Here is a 21,372-nt window from a genome sequence, read left to right on the forward strand (position 1 = left end):
TGATGCTGCAGCTGCACAACAAACAAGCATGTCTTGTTGGTGGGTAGACTCTGTTTGTCCAGTATTCAGCGGTATCTTAGTATGTGACGGCATCTCCTGACCCACTTCTTTACATGATGTTTCCATGTAGTGGACTCTGGCAATTCCAACTTGCCATGGCTGGTGACGCCTCTCCGCAACCCGAGAACAGCTGCAGATCACCGTTACAACAACGCCCATGGGCGGACCAGGCGAGTGATTGAGAGGACGTTTGGCCTCCTGAAGAGCCGATTCCGTTGCCTCCACAAGACCGGCGGGTCCCTCCCATATGCACCGGTGAAGGTCTGCAAAATCTTCCTCGAAGTGCTGCATGCTGCACAACATGGCAGTGGAGAAAGCTGTGCCACTCATCCTGGATCCCGATGAGCAGGAACATCCACCCGTGGAGGATGACGGCCTTGGTCACGAGGCAAGTGAGGAGGAGGAGGAGGAGGAGGAGGAGGAGGAGGAGGACATCCGGAGTCAGCTTATACGCAACTTCTTCTCATAATGGTGAGTCCTTGGGTCTGAGTGTGCACGCTTGGAGCCTTGTGTGGCATGTGTTGCAATGTGTGTGTCCAGCTGACTGTATGCTAAGTGACTTTGAGGTGTGTGCTGATGTGTCACTCGAGTGCTGATGTCATTCCACACATTTTAGCTGACACACTCAATTGACAACTAGCATGGTGTCAACCTTATTCATGTAGAGTACATGACCATGCATGCGGATGACTATGTATTTCCTGACTTCTTGTGTGTCTCTCATCCCCAGGTAGTTGCGCATACTGTCTGCTCTTGGCATCGTTGTGCTCCTGCTATTCCTCATGAGTAATGCAACGTGTGCTGAATCAGCGTTATATGCACGGACATGGTGAAAAGTCTCCTTTGGGTAAAGATTGCAGCAAGGCATTTTGGGTGTGGTAGTCGTTTGTAATGTGTGGGCACTGCTCCTGTGCAGGTTTTGTTACTATGCATACATGTCGACTCACCATGGGGCACATGACATGTAGCATGACTCACATGAATTGATAGTCACACTTCGTGACAGTCATCTGTTATGGGATTGTGGTTTTTGATGAAGGCATCAATGTGTGTACAACTTCCCTCAGAAACATACGGGAGGCTACGGGTGGACATATTGCGGGACATCCCCATAAGAGGCTCAATGGGGAATTGCAGCCTCTCCGTGTGCAGCAGGGGATGTTTGGCTCACCCCCTTCACTTGTGTGCCACTCCCATCGATTTACAGCATCTGTGGTGCGAAGGAGGTGTCCAGTGTAGGTCCCACATGTTAATCCAAATGACCTGTGAGTCTGTTAATATTGATGCATTTCCATAGGTGTGAGCCTGAGTAATAAAGGTGTTCCTCAGCCTCCAAGGTGCCTCATCTCTGTCAATGGAGGTCTCTTGCCACTGCAAGAAAAAAGGGACCCCCTGCTGGGACTACGGATCTCCTAGGGCAGGGTAAATGACAAATATGAACATAAACACCTAGGCAGTCAAGAATAAGCAACTACATAATACATAAGTCATTTTAGATATTGCAGGAGGACACACAGTGTGCATCATATTTATAAAAGCATATTTAGTTTTTATTATATGTAGATTGCACAAAAATATATTGATAATAGGCAATTCTACATTAGAGTGTATGATTAAAAAAATATCAAGCAAATAAACAATACAACATATATAGTGAAACAAATCAATATATAATGCAATAGACAAAAAATACAAATACAGAAAGACAAACACAGTGGCCGAGGCCGAGATGTTCTCAACGCGCGTTTCGACGCTAGAAAAGCGTCTTCATCAGGAGAGCCACATAATCTTTTATCCTATGAATATACAAAAAATGTCATGTAAAAGACAAGAATATACATATTTTTTTAAAGAATTTTTTTAAAAACACTGAGATCCTTCACTCATTATTGTTCTGATAACGATGAGGTGCTGTCAAGACAACCCTTCACTCAATATCCAAAGTGAGAAAAAACCCGAAAAATGTGTGCAGATATGAATAGAATAGAAAAAGTGCTATGATCTCCACGATAGTGCCAGTGATAAGTAAGCATAGAACAGAGAGAAGGTATGAAAAACGAAAGAATTATAAAGGTCAATAAAAAGCAAAGAGTGAAAAAGATAAAGAAACCAATAAATGCCAAATGAATATCTTCATAAAAAAAGAGAGTCTTACTTAAATGATTGTCGTAGAATTAGATAAATAAATATGGTCCAACCAAGACCTAATGTCGATAAAAATACTCCCTGTATATAATGAGAGAAAAAAGATCAGGAGCATACTATGATACATATCATACAGTAATATTAAATCAAAAAAATAAAGGAAAATCACATTCCCTTAAACCAGGGAAACAGACCAGAGAGAATGGCTGCTTACAAATATGGTGAGATGGAGTAGTCAAAAGAGAGATGCCTTGAAATCCAATAAAAGGCACTTAGATTCACAATAAGTACAGAAAATTACTGAAAAACAAACAAAAATGAATTCAAAAGGTAGAAAGGACAATGATAAATAATCACGGTGGTATAATGCCAGGCAAATCCAATCAAAAAATGAAACCAAACAATACCTGCAGCACAATTTCAACAGATACACGAAATGAGAGAGCAAAGGGGGAGGTGTAGTTGTGTTAAACACAAGTAGCTATGAAAACCAAATGCTAGCTCTTCTTGGCGACCCTTTATTTTACATCAAAGTTACTTCAGATCCTACCAACAGAATCTGTCAGACTATCCAACGTTTGTCCAACATTGCTCTCTCAAAAGGTGAGATAAGTAAAAAAGAACACACATTTCTCACCAATTCTAAGAAGACCATGCCCTGTATCTATGGAGTACCCAAGGTTCATAAAAATCTCACAGAACCTCCTTTACGTCCGATTGTATCCACTATTGGATCGGTCACAGAACCATTATCCAAATATGTTGATCATTGGTTACGTCCCTTTATATCTAAAACTCCATCATACAATAGAGACACCGGAGACATGATCTCGAAGGTTGAATATCTTCCTTTCAATCCCAATCAAGAGATTTTAGTGACTCTAGATGTAGAATCACTTTATAGCAACATCCCTCAAAGGGAAGCTATCACAGCTGTATCTTGGTTTATTGATACATATGAGATACCTTGTCCTAAAGCATTTGTGTTAGAGTGTCTCACCATTGTACTCACAGAAAACACATTTGAATTTAACAACATCTGGTTCAAACAAATACGCGGTGTAAGTATGGGTGCTACAGTAGCTCCATCTGTAGGGAATATCTATATGTCTAAATTCAAATTCAACTTCATTTACAATGAAATTGCCCCCTTCTTTGAATCAGTGCATTGGTGGGCACGATACATTGACGACATTTTTTTCATTTGGGGAGATACTGAGGAACAACTAGAGGAATTCCTTCAATGGAGAAATGTCACAGATACCAATCTTAAATTCACAGCCCATACCAACAAACAAGAAGTCGAATTTTTAGACATTATGATTAAACACAATTCTGGCCACTTAGAGGTGGACCTTTTTATTAAGCCCACAGCCAGGAACACCCTGCTACATTTTAATAGCTACCATCCAAGATCTCAGAAACAAAGCATCCCCTTTGGTCAATTTTTGCGACTACGTCGCTATTGAACCAACATCCAAGATTTTGACTCACAAGCCCTCATTATGAAAGCGAAATTTCTAGCCAGAGGTTACCCGCATCGGCTGATACGGGAATCTCTTAAGCGAGCAAGATTTTATGATAGGGATGTCGTTTTACGAGCAAAAGATCCCAAAACTAAAGATCAATTGGTATGTGTCACAAAACATTCTACTATGGACGAACAAGTACGTCACATCATCAATGCTAATTGGCACATACTTAATTCTGATCAAGATTCCTCTTTGCAACTGAAGAAACCTTTGTTTGCGCATAGACGCAACAAAAATTTGAAAGACATCATAGTTAGATCACGTTTTAACACCCATGTCCCTTTTCTACAAAAAACGATCGATGGCACATCACCCATCATAGGTACATTCAAATGCTTATGTTCTAACTGCAAAACATGTGATGGAGCCATAGAGGGTTGCACCATTACTCTTAATGGATGTACAACTAACTCTAAATCCATGACAAATTGCAGAACAAATAATGTTATCTATTTGATTGTCTGCCCGTGTAATTCCGGATACGTAGGAGAAACCTCCAGACCTATTGCTACTCGTCATAATGAGCATCGCTCAGCCATCCAAACTAATAAATTGTTAGCTCCCATGGTTAAACACTATGAAGAACAACAACATTCTGCCGAAGATATTAAATGGCACATTCTTGAAAAAATTAACATCGAAAATGAGACACACAATGAGGAAATCCGCAAAAAACTAGAAGTTTTTGGGATTTTCACTCTGAAAACTTTCCATAAGGGATTAAACAATGAACTACCATGGGAAAATGCCATTCTATTCAACAGATTCTAAATATTGTTTACTTGCTTTTTCTAATAAGTTTTCTTTTGTATACGATTGACTGGATTATCTATTTTTATTTCCCTCTATTAGCTATTTATTTTTGTTCATACATATCATATTATTGTGATACTCCAGCTTCATTTTTCAAATTACATACCATGTTTACCAGCTCCTCCTCAGTAAGTTCGGTGTTTTTATAACTATCTGCATCATTGCATCCCACCTGCACATTTTATTAATAAAATTCTTATTAGTTTCTCTTTTTTTCAGTATTATTTAGTATATTTATTCATGTAAGTAAATATCACTTCTACATGTGTAGCCACGCTTTCCATTTCGCTTTTATCAGTTAAGCTCTGTTTCATATCCATTTCCGGATCCTTTTCTTTTCACTACACTGTTCATTGCCCACTTTCTAGTTTGCCGGCCGATCCCAGCTCACTCCCGCGTCATCATGTGATTACACGTAACCTTTTAAAATCGGGTCTTTCGGCTTGTTTCCGCACTAATACCTGTGTTTCACATCCGTTACCACGTTTGATCCTCAAACTATTCAAGTAAGTCAAACCTCAGACCCTTGTTATAGTTATATCTTGTTCAGTCCGTTTTACCGCTTATGCTATTCCTCTTCTGGAACATCAGACTCTTACTAGTTCACCATACGTGGTTCACGCTGCCATATCATCTCTTTATTTGTTTTTTCTGCAATTTTTCAGTTCATTATGTTGTACTCCTAGTCTGTATTCTGGCAACACAGCCAGTAATCTTCCTTTAACATTTTTACGGTCTCTTTATTTGGTTTGTTGCTAAAGCATTCCTCATTGTTATTATTTCAGTATGTCGTATGTGCTCTCTTTTTCTATTCCAAAAACATTTTGGTTACATTTGGCTTTTTCTTTTTTTCTTTTTTAGTGTTTGTCATCCTATAACATCAAGCTACATCTTTGCTTGGGATGAGTCCAATCGCTGTGTTCTGCTTCCTTTGTGTCGCATGCAAATGATTTTCATCTGTTTGACTGCCCAAATCATTTCGTGTATCTGTTGAAATTGTGCTGCAGGTATTGTTTGGTTTCATTTTTTGATTGGATTTGCCTGGCATTATACCACCGTGATTATTTATCATTGTACTTTCTACCTTTTGAATTCATTTTTTGTTTGTTTTTCAGTAATTTTCTGAACTTATTGTGAATCTAAGTGCCTTTTATTGGATTTCAAGGCATCTCTCTTTTGACTACTCCATCTCACCATATTTGTAAGCAGCCATTTACCGTTTTGGTTATTCTCTCTGGTCTGTTTCCCTGGTTGAAGGGAATGTGATTTTCCTTTATTTTTTGATTTAATATTACTGTATGATATGTATCATAGTATGCTCCTGATCTTTTTTCTCTCATTATATACAGGGAGTATTTTTATCGACATTAGGTCTTGGTTGGACCATATTTATTTATCTAATTCTACGACAATCATTTAAGTAAGACTCTCTTTTTTATCAAGATATTCATTTGGCATTTATTGGTTTCTTTATCTTTTTCACTCTTTGCTTTTTATTGACCTTTATAATTCTTTCGTTTTTCATACCTTCTCTCTGTTCTATGCTTACTTATCACTGGCACTATCTTGGAGTCATAGCACTTTTTCTATTCTATTCATATCTGCACACATTTTTTCTCACTTTGGATATTGAGTGAAGGGTTGTCTTGACAGCACCTCATCGTTATCAGAACAATAATGAGTGAAGGATCTCAGTGTTTTTAATAAAAACTCTTAAAAAAAATATGTATATTCTTGTCTTTTACATGACATTTTTGTATATTCATAGGATAAAAGATTATGTGGCTCTCCTGATGAAGATGCTTTTCTGGCGTCGAAACGCGCGTTGAGAACATCTCGGCCTCAGCCACTGTGTTTGTCTTTCTGTATTTGTATTTTTTGTCTATTGCATTATATATTGCTTTGTTTCACTATATATGTTGTATTGTTTATTTGCTTGACATTTTTTGAATCATACACTCTAATGTAGAATTGCCTATAATCAATATATTTTTGTGCAATCTACATATAATAAAAACTAAATATGCTTTTATAAATATGATGCACACTGTGTTTCCTTCTGCAATATCTAAAATGACTTATCTATTATATAGTTGCTTATTCTAGACTGCCTAGGTGTTTATGTTCATAATTGGTCTCTTGCCACTGTGCATGCGCCATCTCTGGCATGGTTGTCAAGGATTGTGCATATGAGTCTATGTGTAGATTAGCAACATGCATGCTGTTCTACATGTATTTGATTCTCTATTGTGCATGAAGTCCATGGCTGTGTATGTGTTTTGGTATGTTGGTCCCCACAACGGGCCTTCAACACCTTCTGGGGTGTGTTTCCCGTGCGCAGCTTGGCCTTCAGTTTCATGATCTGGTGTCAGTCATCTTTGGGGATTGTGCATCCTTTGTCTCTGGGTGTGCCATTGAAAACCGGTCACTCCTTCCTTGACATACACCTGTTGCAGTAGTCCTTTCTGACATCCTAGTCTCTGTGTGGAAATTGTGGCATAGTTCCCAGGACATGCCGCCTGCTGTTGCAGCCACTGCAGCAAGGGCACACAAAGTTTCCTGATTTGGCAACACACACACATCAAAGATGCTCCCCCCTTCCTCCATCAATCCATTCATTTGGCTGTCATCAGCTTGTCTGTGCCACAGTTGCGGCCACGCGGTGCCAAAGGCTGGACCGTCTGCACATGCAACGTGCACATTGCACGAGCCTCATGTCCTTGCATGACCCACATCACACTACAGTCTGATGTTGCAGCCACCCTCCAAGCAATGTCCATCCACACATCTGCCGCCAGCTCTCAAGCATACACTAAGCACACACACAACACCTTTGCATGATGAGTGTGCAACTCCGACTGCCTACACAGCGCTGCCACGCCTTCCAGGCCCTGTCACACCCACCAGGTCATGTCCCTCCTACTCCCCACCGGCTCTGTACCCCGGCAAGGCCATGGGAGTGGGACTCAAGGCTTCTGCATGTAGTATGCTGTCATTGTGAGGCACATGGCACAGGTATCATCTCTCAGCGTGTCAATCTACAATGTGTCCAGGACCCCCCTCTCCACCATCACATGCGCACACAACCTCATCATCAACTCGTATGCCATTGACAGCCAGGTGCTCCTCACCCTCACCAAGGACGCAGACATTGCCAGTTCCAATATTCTAGATTGCATGAGATCCATTGATGAATGGCAGAACAGCAGTCACCTGAGGCTGGACTTGTACAGGACTGAGGTCAACATCTGAGGATTGTCCCCTTACAGCTGGGTCGCCTGCTTGTGTCCCACCCGCAGAAGCACCGCACAAGCACCCAGTGTCCATGCACACAAGATGGTGTGCATCATGGATTGCTTGCTCACATTTGCCATGGTAATCACCAGCATCTGTGCCTCAGACTGCAACACCCTCTGCATTCTGCACATGATCTCCAGATAGATCCACTCCAAGGAAAGACGGACCATCCCCCAGGTCCACGACAACATCCGTGTCAAATACTGCCCTGCCCTCTACGGGGCAGCCACATCCAAACTCCCAGGACACTTGTCCACATCCAGGCTGCATCTGCACACCTCAGCTGCAACATCCCACGCCCCAGCCACATCACCGTCCAGCAGAGATAGCTGCAATGGATCACTGTGTGCTGCAGGATGACCTTCAGACTCCTCACCCACACTCAGGAGGCATGCCACAACCCCGACCCAACACCAACCTTGTACCACTGTCATCCGAGAACCCGTAGTGCCATCTCCGTGCATCCAACCTTGACCTGGCCACCATTCTTAAGATCCACCGTACTCAAGCATGCAGGACATAGTTCTCCCACCTGGGAACACATACCTGGGACTCCCTCCCCGGGAACCTCCAAATGAGGCATGACCTCTACGCCTTAATGATACTCTTCCAAATAGATCTGTCCGCACAGTATTGCAAGCAACCCCTCAGCAGCTTGAGGCCATCACAGGTGAGTATTGTGCTCCATGTCTGCATTGACTGATAAATTGTGACCCATGTGTGTCCTGTACCAGACTCAGATCCCAGGGTATGGATGGCTGGAGTTAGTTCAACACTCAGGCATAGTTTGACATTTACACACACATATGTTGTGGACTAATGCAAAATGACAGCAACATCTCATGAAAAAATTAAGATTTTTATTTAGGGTGGGGTACGTGTTTTGGTAGATGAACTAAGGTGCTCTACCGGGTGCATAGAATCCAAAGTTCACAGGGGGAGATGGGATCCTTTGCTTTGGAAGTCATCAGAGTCCAGACCACAGTGTTGGTCATCATTGGTCGGACTGTGACCAGCAAGTCCATGTGGCAGAGAATGTCATTGGATGAGGTGCTGCTGTTGCGCCAGAGGGCCAGGTGCCAGGCCAGGTGACCTGGGAGATGTGGATGGTCCGCTGACTCTCACGGTCTTTTCCGTGGACGACCCACCTTCCTGGGGGGACCCTCAGATGCAGGCCTTGACGATGTCTGTGATGCTCCGTCGGACGAATCCTCCTCCTCCTCCCTCCCTGTGGCTGGTGGTGGTCTTCGCCTGGTGGCACAGGGAGGGTTGCCCATGTTGTCGGCGATCCGACGGAGTGAACGTCTCATGTCCGTTTGCACCGCCAGGAGCTCAGCCAGTCTTGCCTCCATCCGTCCTTGGTGTTGTTGTTGACTGGCATGTTGCTCGGCCTGCAGGTTCTTCATCACGTCGAGGGTCCCCTTCATCTCTGTGAGGCTCGACACTACCTTGCTGATGCCCCTGGTGTCACGCCGGTATGTGTCCAGGATGTGGCATATGTGTGACATACCGGTTCCCTCAGCTGCCTGATCAGGTTCTTGCCTCCGCCTGCCTCCACTCCCACCACCCCTGCCCACACGAGCCTGGCCTGCCGTTGTGGGAACATCGGGTCTATGGGACCCCTGAGGGATGGCATTAGCGGGGTTGTCTGCCTCCTCCTGGGTGCCCAGAGAACCTTGTTCCTCCTGGTCAGACTGGCTGTGTTGTTCAGTGCGAGCAGGGCTCCTGGGTGTCTCCTGGGATGTGGCAGGAATGGGGGTGCTGCAGGGGCTTGGGCACCAGAGGGGCCAGGTTGGTCGGGGTTATCCATGGAGTGGTGAGAGTCGTCGCTGCTGGTTGGATCATCTTCACGCTGAGCCTGGGACTGTGATTTTTCCCCCCCATTGTTGGGGGAAGGACGATGACGTTGCCCTGTGTGTGAGAGAGAGACAATGTTAATGCTGTTTCATGCCACATCCATGTTTCATACATATTCAAGTTGTCACAGATCCTCCAGGTAGTTGGATGTGCCTAGCATTCCTCTCAATGTACACTTGGGGATGGGTATGTTGCGGGGGACAGATTGGTATGTTCTCCTGAGTGTTTGACCAGTAGAATTTTGGCTCGGAGGCTTTTTTGGCGATGGATTGGTCTTGTTGTGTCACATGTCCATTGTGAGAGTGAGTAAATCCGTTGGCTGCCCCGGGGGTGTGTGCTTGTGTGAGGGGGGTGTGTGACCGGGCCTGCTGTTGGGTGTAGTGTGACTTGTCATTGGGTCTCCCAGGTGATGTGTCTGTCCCCTCATGGTGCATGCTGGCATGACAGTGAGTTTGAGTGCCTGTGCTAGATATCTGAGCTTGTGTAGTTGGTGTTTGAGTGTACAGTGGTGACAGGAAGGACTTGTGCTGCATACAGCAGGGCCAAGTGTCAGCTACCTTGTCAGTACTTTGCCAGTCCCTGTGCATTGGGCATGGGGCATGGGTATGTACCTAGGCCATATGGGCTGAGGGCATTGGTGTCTGCTTCGGAGTTGCACAATGTGTTGTGTGAGCCCCACCCTCCCAGCATCCCGGACATCCAGTCTTGGGTCTGTGGTTGGTGTGGCCTGGGACATGGCATTGCCTTTATTTGTGAAAGGGGCATGGAGACGTTAGTGGCATGAGCGTGGTTTTTGAGTGTGGTTGTGTGCTGTGAGGGCTTGGTGGAAGTTGCGTGCATTTTGTGTATTTGTGGTGTGGATGGCATTCCCCCCATGTTACGTGAGTTGTTTGTGTACTCACCAGGCTCTGCGACTCCTTCGACTCCGTGTACTCCCACCGGCGGAAGCATGGCCATCACCTTCTCCTCCCAGGGATGGTAATGTACGGGTCTGCGGGGCAGCCCGCCTCCAGTGATGTTACCCTGGGCATATTCCTCGTTCATTTTCCTCTTGACTGCCCTGCGCAGATCGTACCACCTGGCTTGGCATTCATGCCTGGTCCTTCGGATGGGCGCAACAGCATTCACCTTATCGACAATCCTCTGCCACTGGCTTGTTTTTTGGGCTATGCTGGTCTGTCTGACCAATGTTCCAAACAGCTGTGGCTCGACTCTGATGACTTCGTTGACGAGGAGGTCCAGCTCCGCCCTGGTGAACTTTGGATTCTTGTCTGTGGGCATGGTGTGGGGTGTGGGTGTGGATGGTTGTGGGTGTGTGGGTGTGAATGTGACGGTGTGTGTGTGAATGTGAAGAGGGGGTGTTTGTGAATGAGGTTGTGTGAAGGTGTGTAAGTTAAGGTGTAGTTAAGGTGTAAGTACGGTGCAGTTGTTGGTCTGTGGGGTCTGTCAGCAGTGGGTCTGTTGCAAAGGCTCATGGGTTGTGTGTGTGGGCCCTTTTAATTGGTCCATTTGTGGGTGTGGCTGGGTTTGAATTTGTGGTGGGTGTGTTATAAGATGTGGTTGTGATTTAGGGCCTCTGTTTGCCTGTTTGGATGTGCCAGGTCAGTCATGGAGATGTATTTTGTCATGTTGACGTGTTTTGTGGTGTTGTGCGAGTCGAATTGACCCTCCTTGTGCTGTTTTACAGTGTCCTGGTTCTGTACGAGTATTTTTCGCGTAAGGTCCGTACATACGCGATGCTGGGTGAGGGTGCTGGGGTATGGTGTTGGGGTACGGTGCGTACAGGTACGGGGCTTGAGTACGAGCCTGGGGTGCGTTGCGTACAGGTGGGGGGCAGTGCTACGGTGTTGGGGTATGGTGCGTACAGGTGCGGGGCTGTGCTACGGTGTTGGGGTACGGTGCATACAGGTGCGGGGATGTGCTACGGAGTTGGGGTACGGTGCGTACTGGTGCGGGGATGTGCTGCGGTGTTGGGGTACGGTGCGTACTGGTGCGGGGATGTGCTACGGTGTTGGGGTATGGTGAGTACAGGTGCGGGGCTGTGCTACGGTGTTGGGTACGTCGCGTGCAGGTGGGGGCTGTGCTACGGTGTTGGGGTACAGTGCGTACAGGTGCGGGGCTGTGCTACGGTGTTGGGGTACGGTGCGTACAGGTGCGGGGATGTGCTACGTTGTTGGGGTACGGTGCGTACAGGTGCGGGGATGTGCTACGTTGTTGGGGTACGGTCCGTACTGGTGCGGGGATGTGCTATGGTGTTGGGGTATGGTGCGTACAGGTGCTGGGCTGGGCTACGGAGTTGGGGTACGGTGCGTACAGGTACAGGGCTGGGCTACGGTGTTGGGGTACGGTGCGTACAGGTAGGGGGCTGGGAGACGGGCCAGGGGTACAGCGCGTACAGGTGGGGGGCTGGGGTACTGTCCTGCGGTACGGGGCGTACAGGTGTGGGGCTGGGAGATGTGCCTGGGGTGCAGCGCGTACAGGTGCGGGGCTGTGCTATGGTGTTGGGGTACGGTGCGGAGGGGGGTACGGTGCTGACATACGGGGGTACGGAGCTGACATGTGCGGGGTGAGGGGGGCTGTACGACTCGTATCCCCGGCACAAGTTTACCCGTGTACATGTGTGCTACAGCGTTTGCTCCGTACGGGGCCTTTTACATGCGGTTGTGTATTTGGACGGGCGGTACAGATCGTACTTGCGCGCTCGGACTTCTGTTTTACGATTTGCACGTAAAAATGTCCGGCTCCCTATCGGACACTTTTCCCGACGCTATTCGGACGTAAAAATTTACGGCTCCCTCTCGGACCATTTTCCTGACGCAATTCGTATGTATTTTTCACGTATGAATCGTACTTCGCAGGTTGTACGGTACTTGTTCGATTCGTACGTGAAAATATACGGATGCGAGTCGTACGCAATTTTTTTTACCCGGATCGGAATCGGCACCTAAATAGGAGTAAGAGTTCCCCTTCAATGTGGTCAAAAACATTTACTTACCTTGAACTTAATGAATGTCGCTGCAGCATTGATAACTTGGCTTGTAATGTATACTCCCCCATAGAGCCTACAGTACAACTCATAAAAAGATGTGCCTTTTGCTAGCTAACTAAATAAAATAATCATAAGTGCCCAAAATATTGGCCTGCTCACTAAAATCCATTTTTTTCTTTAAATGAAATCTGAATGAAAGCTAACTAGTGATTGTACTACTTCAAGCATTTGGATTGAGATGCTTACCATAGACTGGAATATTTCGGATGTCTCTTTCTTGGACTTGGTTGGCTAATTTGTGGTGGTCCAGCTTAAGTATGTTGTACAGTTATTGAATCTGGGTTATACAAACCCTTATACAAACAAGGAAATTACACCAGCGAAGACTGACCTCATTCATGATTGATTGCTCAGGGTACCAAAAAGTGCAGTATGCTACTCTAGTGGAGTGGGCTTCTATGAGTTGGACATCGATGTTGCAGACTCTGGAAGTAACGCATACAGATTCACCTCAGTTAAACATTCTAAAAACGGTATCAGGAATTGTATATGCACATTGGAGAAATGTTGGGGGTTGGGGAAGCATTAGAATGTTTCAGAATGTATGTCATGGCTCTAAACTTAAAATCTTGAATTAATTTAGGAGGCATTAGGCAGTTCACCTACTATGATGTTCAAAGGCAAATATTGATTATATTGTGGATTCAGAACACACTGAATAAAGCGAGTATTAAAGGTCGACATACACAAATATCAAGTTGGAAATATCGTAATGCAGAAATATCGACAGCAAGAATATTGTCGTCAAGAATATCGACTTTGAGGTAAGAAATATCGTTTTTGAAAATTTCAAAGTCATTAATATCGTTTTCAAAAATATAGTTGTTTAAAATATCGATGATTTAATTAGTGTTATGTATTTCAGTATGTATTTTAAAAGTATGTGAACTATTTTTTTGTATAAGTATTGCTTTTGGTTTTCAATATAGTTGTTAAATCTTTAGTAGTTATTACATTTTTTTAAATTAAATTTAGTGTTTTTTATTTCTGTAGTGGGTTGTGGGTTTATAGGGGAATAGGGTAGAAAGTAATTTAATTATAATACATTTAATATTTTTTTCTTTATTGGTATATATTACAATTAGATGTCATGCTGTTAATTGTGGTAATTAATGAATGAATAATTAATTATTAATTGGTTGTCAATTATTACTAATTAATTAATTGGTAATTAAATGGATAGTGTCCCTTTTTAGGAGCGGGTTGCGGGTTTATAGGGGCATAGCGTGGGAAGTAATTTAATTATAGTAAATGTATTATTTTTATTTATTAATATTTATTTAATTTACATTTTATACTGTTGATTGTGGAAATTAATGTATTATTAACTATGTATTAATTGCTTGTTAATTATTATTAATTAATGAATTGGTAATTATGTAAATTGTGTCATTTTTATAGGAGCAGGTTGTGAGTTTACAGGGGAATAGGGTGAGAAGTAATTTAATTTTAATACATTTATTAATATTTTGTATTTATTAAAATGTATTTAATTTTCATTTTATAGTGTTTATTGTGGGAACTAATGTATTACTAATTATTTATTAATTGCTTGTTAATAGTAATTATTAATTAATTGGTAATTAATTATGTTAAATTTGTTAGCTTTTTTAGGAGTGGTGGGGTTTATAGGGGAATAGGGTGGGAAGCAATTTATTTATAATTAATGAATAATTATTTGTTAATTAATGCTAATTAAATAATTACAATTTAAATATGGAAATTGTGTAATTAATTTTAGATGTGAGTTGTGGTGTTTATTGCGGTAGGAGGTGGAAAGTTATTTATGTTTAATTCATTAATAATTAGTTGATCATTAATATTAATTCATCAACTCATAAATGTTTATGGTAATTGCTTATTTTTATTTATGTGTGGGTTTCGGTTATATAGGGTAGCGTTTGGGGAGTAAATTAATTTTTATCTGTTTTAATATGTTTTTAAATTAATTATATTTCTTTAATTGCTAATTAATTATGGTAAATATAGAGGTACATTTTTTAAACAATTTAGATGTTTGTTGTGAATTGTGTGGTGTTATAGAGTAGGAAATAAAAAAGATTACATTTATGTAATAATTAATGTTTTTGATTATAAATAATTTCTATTAAAATAGTTGTTTGTAAATTATTTTGGAATTTAAAAATAAAACATATTTCCAGGTATTTGTTAGATCTTTTTAACATTATAATATGCTTTTAACTTTTGTGAATTTTTAATATTTTTATATACGTTTTCTTTTTTGTTTCTTAAATCTTTTGTGCTGTAGTTGATATTTTGTTTGTTTTTAATTTTGAAGTGACTCCACTGCTATCCAACACTTTCCCTACTGTTGCACTCACTGGAGTGGAAGTAGTAATTTTACCCCTCCGCTATCCAACACTTTCCCTATTGTTGCAGTCACTGGTGTTGGAATAGTAATTTTTACTCCTCCGCTATCCAATACTTTCCCTACTGTTGCACTCAATGGAGTGAAAATAGTAATTTTTACCCCTCTGCTATCCAACAGTATCCCTACTGTTGCACTCACTGGAGTGGGAATATAAGTTTTGCCCCTCTGCTACCCAACATTTTCCCTACTGTTGCACTCACTGCAGTGTGAATAGTAATTGTTACTCCTCTGCTATTCAACATCTTCCTTACTGTTGCACTCACTGGAGTGGGCATAGTAAGTGTTTTCCCTACTCTATCCAACAATTTTCCTACTGTTGCACTCACTGGAGTAGGAATAGTAATTTTTACCCCTCCGCTTTCCAACACTTTCCCTACTGCTGCACTCACTGCAGTGGGAATAGTAATGTTTACCACTCTGCTATCCAACACTTTCTGTACTGTTGCACTCACTGGAGTGGGAATAGTAATTTTTAACCCTCCGCTATCCAACATTTTCCCTACTGTTGCACTCACTGGAGTAGGAATAGTGATTGTTACCCCTCCGCTTTCCAACATTTCCCCTACTGTTGCACTCACTGGAGTGGCAATAGTAAGTTTTACCCCTCCGCTGCCCCACACTTTACCTACTGTTGCACTCTCTGGAGTGGGAATAGTAATTTTTAACCCTCCGCTATCCGACACGTTCTCTACTGTTGCACTCACAGAGAGTGGGAATAGTAATTTTTATACCTCGGCTATTCAACACCTTCCCTACTGCTGCACACAATAGAGTGGGAATAGTAATTTTCACCACTCCGCTATCCAACACTTTCTGTACTTCTGCACCCACTCGAGTGGGAATAGTAATTTTTAACCCTCTGCTATCCAACATTTTCCTTACTGTTGCACTCACTGGAGTGGGAATAGTACGTTTTACGCCTCCGCTATCCAACACTTGCCCTACTGTTGCACTCACTGGAGTGAGAATAGTACGTTTTTACCCATCCGCTATCCAACACCTTCCCTACTGCTGCACTGACTGGAGTGGGAATAGTATTTTTTACCCCTTTGCTATCCGACAGTTTCCCTACTGTTGCACTCACTGGAGTGGGAATAGTTATTTTTCCCCCTCCGCTATCCAACACTTTCCCTACTGTTGCACTCACTGGAGTGCAACATTTTAGTTTAAAGACTATTACACATTTTAATGTTTTAATGTATAATATAATGCTTGTTTTTAATTAGATTTTATGTTATAGGTGTATGTATATCTTCATATATTAATTTGTAAATTTGTATATAGTTATAAAATAATTTAAGTTTAAAATTAATAGTTTATTATTTGTTTTAAAGGATACATATATATATATGTATGTATATATATATATATATATATATATATATATATATATATATATATATATATATATATATTACATGTTATATATGCATGTTTAATTTGTTTTAAATTAATGTATTTCTTATATTTGTTAAAATGTATATTAAATCGCAAAAAAAATTTAATGTCAATTTTATTCTTTAATATATCTAACATCATTTTTTACATATATAAAAAATCTATATTTTCTACATCGATATTTTTCTCCGATATTTTTATACTTACCATTATAAATATAGGATGTCTATATTTTTTACATCAATATTTATGACTCGATATTTGGGTATGGGGATATTTGGGCACCAATATTCTATCTGTGAACCCCTTTAGGGGGATGTTACAAACTAATCACTTATATGTACATTTTACATAGGAGAGGGAAGGAAACTGATATTAAGCAGGTATACACGTGATCCACAATGAACAGAAATATGTGAATGGTAGAAGAGTATGATTCCTAAAGGCATGTTTCAGGAGATTTATTCAATGGTCCTCACTATTTACCTTGACTGCATACATTGGATTAATCCTTAATATAATACAAAGCGCACAACTGTACCGGAACAAAAGCTGGATTTTTAAGCACCTTTACAAATCCGTGATTCTTACATCAAGTATATGGATGTCCTGGTATTACTGAATATAAGGTTTTAGTGATCAACTCTGCATAGAACTACTGGCCAACGAATAGGAGCACACCGACAATTGACATTATTATGGAAGGCTCCTAAAATTCAGATAAAAAAGGATATATATATGGCCTTTTGCTTGATGGGAGCAACATAACACAGTCATGAGGCGTGGTTGTTCAACCTTGCTAATGATAAGAAATACTGCTTTAGAAAAATTAGCTCAACCTCTGCATACCCCAAGTTTATCTGAGACAACTAACCGGGAGGAACATAGACTATACACTGCTAAAAAGGAGGGATGACTATTGATACTAGTAACACTGGGTCTTCATGAAATGAGTGCTCAACAAAGTTCTGTCAAAACATTGAATTCATTATGTTCATGAATGAAGTGTAAGGAGCACTCAAACAGCAGCTCACCATCAGTACCACGAGAAGTAACCTTGCTCATTGGATTGTCATATCCTTTACTACATTTGATGGGTGAACTTGTTGAAACTGCTGCCAACCAGCTGTTTATTTAGATGTTAGATACTATAGATGTTGTAGAAGGGAACTATTATTGACACTTGTTTTGTCGAGGCAACTGTTATGCATTAAGGAAGTATTAATAAATGAATATGAACAACCACAGCTTAGGTGTCCTTTTTTGTTTCATGCATCATGGTAATAAGTATAGGTTAACTGTCAGAGGCTAGAAAATTGCTAAGTCGAGAGAGACTGCACAGGATTCACAGTAATCAGCCAAAAGTATTGTCATTCTTTCAGGATCTGACTGCATCTAGGGATACATTTGCAGAAATGTGCTGTGCATTAAAATGAAGAGAAGACCTTTGAGATTCACTGATTTTAATCATTCGTTTTGTCCAGTTTCCAAACTATTACAAAGATTCCATTGCCATTCACCATATGAACATAGTGGGTGCCTTTGTACAGCCATTTCCACACAGGGGTCGTAGGGAAAAGTCACCTCTCTCTGTTCTCTAAAAGGTAACTCTCCTGATGAAAACCTATTGTGTGCAGCTCTTGGCATGTAGGATGGAATGAATGATTGAAAGAAGGACATGTTTACGGAACATGTTTTCTCAAGAGGTGGGTTTTAGTAGTGGCAATGTAAAATTGAAGAACTGGACATATTTCTTTCCTTTTGGAATTATATGACTCTGAATGTAAAATAGCAAGTATGTAAAATATTTTACAGTCAAAAACAGTGGAAGCTACACCATTCTCCTGCGAGCTGCAAAGCCACCAATGCAGCAACTGAATCATCAGCTTGCACTAATATAACCCATTATTATATTGAAAGCTAGCACGGACTCCAATAGGAGGAATTCAAGGGCAGGGTCAGTGCAGGGGTTTTGGGTGTGTGACAGGTGCAGCCGCACCTGGCAAGAGCTCAAAAGGGGGGAGGGTGCTGTGTTTAGAAAAACATATGGTTTAAAAGCAGCTATCGCAGAGTTCCTCCTGTGTTCATCAATTTTCAAGCAACAATAAAAATGTGAAGTTAACTCTGATAATTAATGTTACTGCTGGGGAGAGATAAAAGTTTTGTCTAGCAATAGTTTTGACTGATCATAAAGTAGCTCAGAAGGTTAATATGGCTGCTGCAAAGAACAGGCACCATAAATGACTGCAGTTTATGTGGATAGCTCAGTGGGTTACTGCTTTTGCCTTGGTATCATGCAGTTCATAAGTTACAATCCTAATACAACACAGTGGCCTATGAACTGTCATCAAAGAGATGCATGCAAACTACAAGATATAGATTAGAACATCATGTTTATTTCTCCAGTATTTCATGATCCTAAAATTGCTAAATAGCGTTTGTTTGGGGAGAAATGCATTCTAAAGCCAAACCTAATCGCGGTGGTACTTTTTACATCCTGAGTCTGTGCTTCTCCGAGGCCAAACACTCTTAAAATATACTGCCTACCAGTATAAATGACATGTGATTCCTACACCTTGTAATCCTTACTGTCTTCTTTAACATTTAATACAGACTGATTTACACACAAATGATTTACTTTCTCTGTATAATGTATGTGTGATGTAAAGTGCTATGACACCCTACACAGGTATGTGTATCACTAAAAAAACAATCACATGCATGTGAGAGAGGGGCTATAGAGAGATGAGTAGGGGTGGGTGGAATTTACGAAATTTATCGCGAAAATGTTAAAAATCTCCGCAAACACGCGGAAATATCGCGAAGATGCGGAAGTTTTTTTCCCGCCCGTTTGCAGTATTTCTGCGTGGTCGCGGCTCACCAACTTACCCATGCGGTTGCTCGTGGGCGCGGCCATCTTGTTTTCACTTGTCTCGCGGTGCATGATCGCGAGAAGAAAGAGGTGATCGCGCGACGTATGATGTTACTGCGGGCACGAACTGTCGCGAGACTGCACAAATGGCTACCAACAATCCAACATCTCGTGGAGAACGCGACCGGATCGGGAAAACTTGTTGGCGAATGCGGGGATTCAGGTAAGGTGATCGCGCGCACGCGAGAATGTATTATTTTACAGCGCGAGCAAGAAACAAATTATCGCTAAGCTGCGGAATGCGGAAATTTTGACATTTTAGCGTTTTCCACGGAACGCGAAAATGCCAAATTATCGCAATTTCCACGAACGGAACGGAATTTTGGCCCAGGCCTAGAGATGAGGGGCATTGTTGAAGGCTGATAAAGAGTGAATCCATGGAGAACGTGGTCATTAGGTGTGCAAAAAAAGATTGTTGCACCAGGCGCCACAAGCGCTAAAGCTGCCCGTGGCAGGGTCGCCAGCCAACAAACACCTGGCATCTGTGAAGCCTTTCTTGTGAGCACTGATAAGTTAGTCCTCAGTTATGGATGGAATCCAGCACAGTGTAGAGTTAGGTCCCTGATGAAGGCCAACACCATAGTGAAACCTGGAATAACTGTCAGCACACAGGCAGCTAAAGAAAGCTGTACTGCAATTAAGAGACTTTTCTCCACACATCCAGCAAACTGTAATTTCAACACTAGTGCTTCATTTGCAAACCAAGGCTCAAATGCACCAATTTAAGTGACTGAATTCCAGTGTAATAAAATCTTTAATGTAAAGTGTGTAGTCTAAGGCATGGGGGAGAGCTTGATCCCTTTTGTTGTAAATCAAATGTTTTAGAACAAGTGTTGTGCAACTCACATCCTACGGACTTTTAATTCATACATTACTGCACTAGAAAATAAAAGAACAAAGTGAGAACAATTCAGTTCTTCTGAATCGGGTTTCAGTATGCTGGATTATATGCAACTTTGAAGATATTGTGCATATTTTATCGTGTATTTGGGCTTCCTTTTATGGTGCACCTAAAGCTCTAGGGGAGACTAAAGTTCAAAAATAAGGGAGATAAAAAAGAAAGACCTGGCATTAAAGATCAAGTGACATTGATTTATGAATAGATATTGAAAGATTTTTGAAATATATACGTGTGTGAAACTTAAATTTTGCCCCTGGGTAGATTTAACATCTACCACAGCAGATAAGAGGAGATAATTAATGCAGGCACACTGACCTTGGCATCATTACACTGCCAGAGCAATATTTCCACAAGGAGACACAGTTCTGAAACAGTGGTTTCAAAGTATGTCTATGTCAAAAAATTTACTTTGAGGAAGATTTTTCTTGCATATTTCCTTCACTTATCAACTTGAATTGATTTCATGTTCTGTTCTGTTGCAGTTCCAGTGTCATTTCAGCAGCCAATTGACAACGATTGTTTCAAATAATGAACTAATCATGTATTTGTTCAAACTAATTATCGCCCATCAAAGAACACCATTTGCTTACATCCTTCTTCTAGATGAGAAATGCATTTGCCATGAAAATGATCTCTTCCTAAACAATTAATATCCAGACAAACATTGGGAAAAACAATACCATTGATTCAGTATTCTAGCATGAGAGATGTGAAGTGTTTATCTTTCACATTTGAGTTACATGGATTGCCTCATTCATTCTTTCAGGCCGTAACACTCATGTATTCTCTACTGATGGTTAAAATGTAATTAGTGTCCACTTCAGCACTGTACAGCATACATTGTGAATAGCATGCTAGATGTCCATTGTTTGTGGTGTTAAATGTTTCTTTCAGCTTTATCTTATTGCTAAATAAATATAGTATGTGAATGTCATTCGTCTTGAAAATGTCTTACAATAACACGTTGCTATGACGACTCATTTGCAAATATAAGCA

The 21,372-nt window shown here is 41.6% G+C and overlaps 1 pseudogene; it reads left to right on the forward strand.

Annotated features, from left to right (window-relative positions):
* Positions 1-21,026, forward strand: part of LOC146805762 (HAUS augmin-like complex subunit 8) — a 118,778-nt pseudogene extending 97,752 nt beyond the window's left edge.
* Positions 21,027-21,372: the final 346 nt, after the last annotated feature.

This window comes from Triturus cristatus, chromosome 8 (assembly GCF_964204655.1).
Source record: "Triturus cristatus chromosome 8, aTriCri1.1, whole genome shotgun sequence".
Lineage (NCBI taxonomy): Eukaryota > Metazoa > Chordata > Amphibia > Caudata > Salamandridae > Triturus > Triturus cristatus.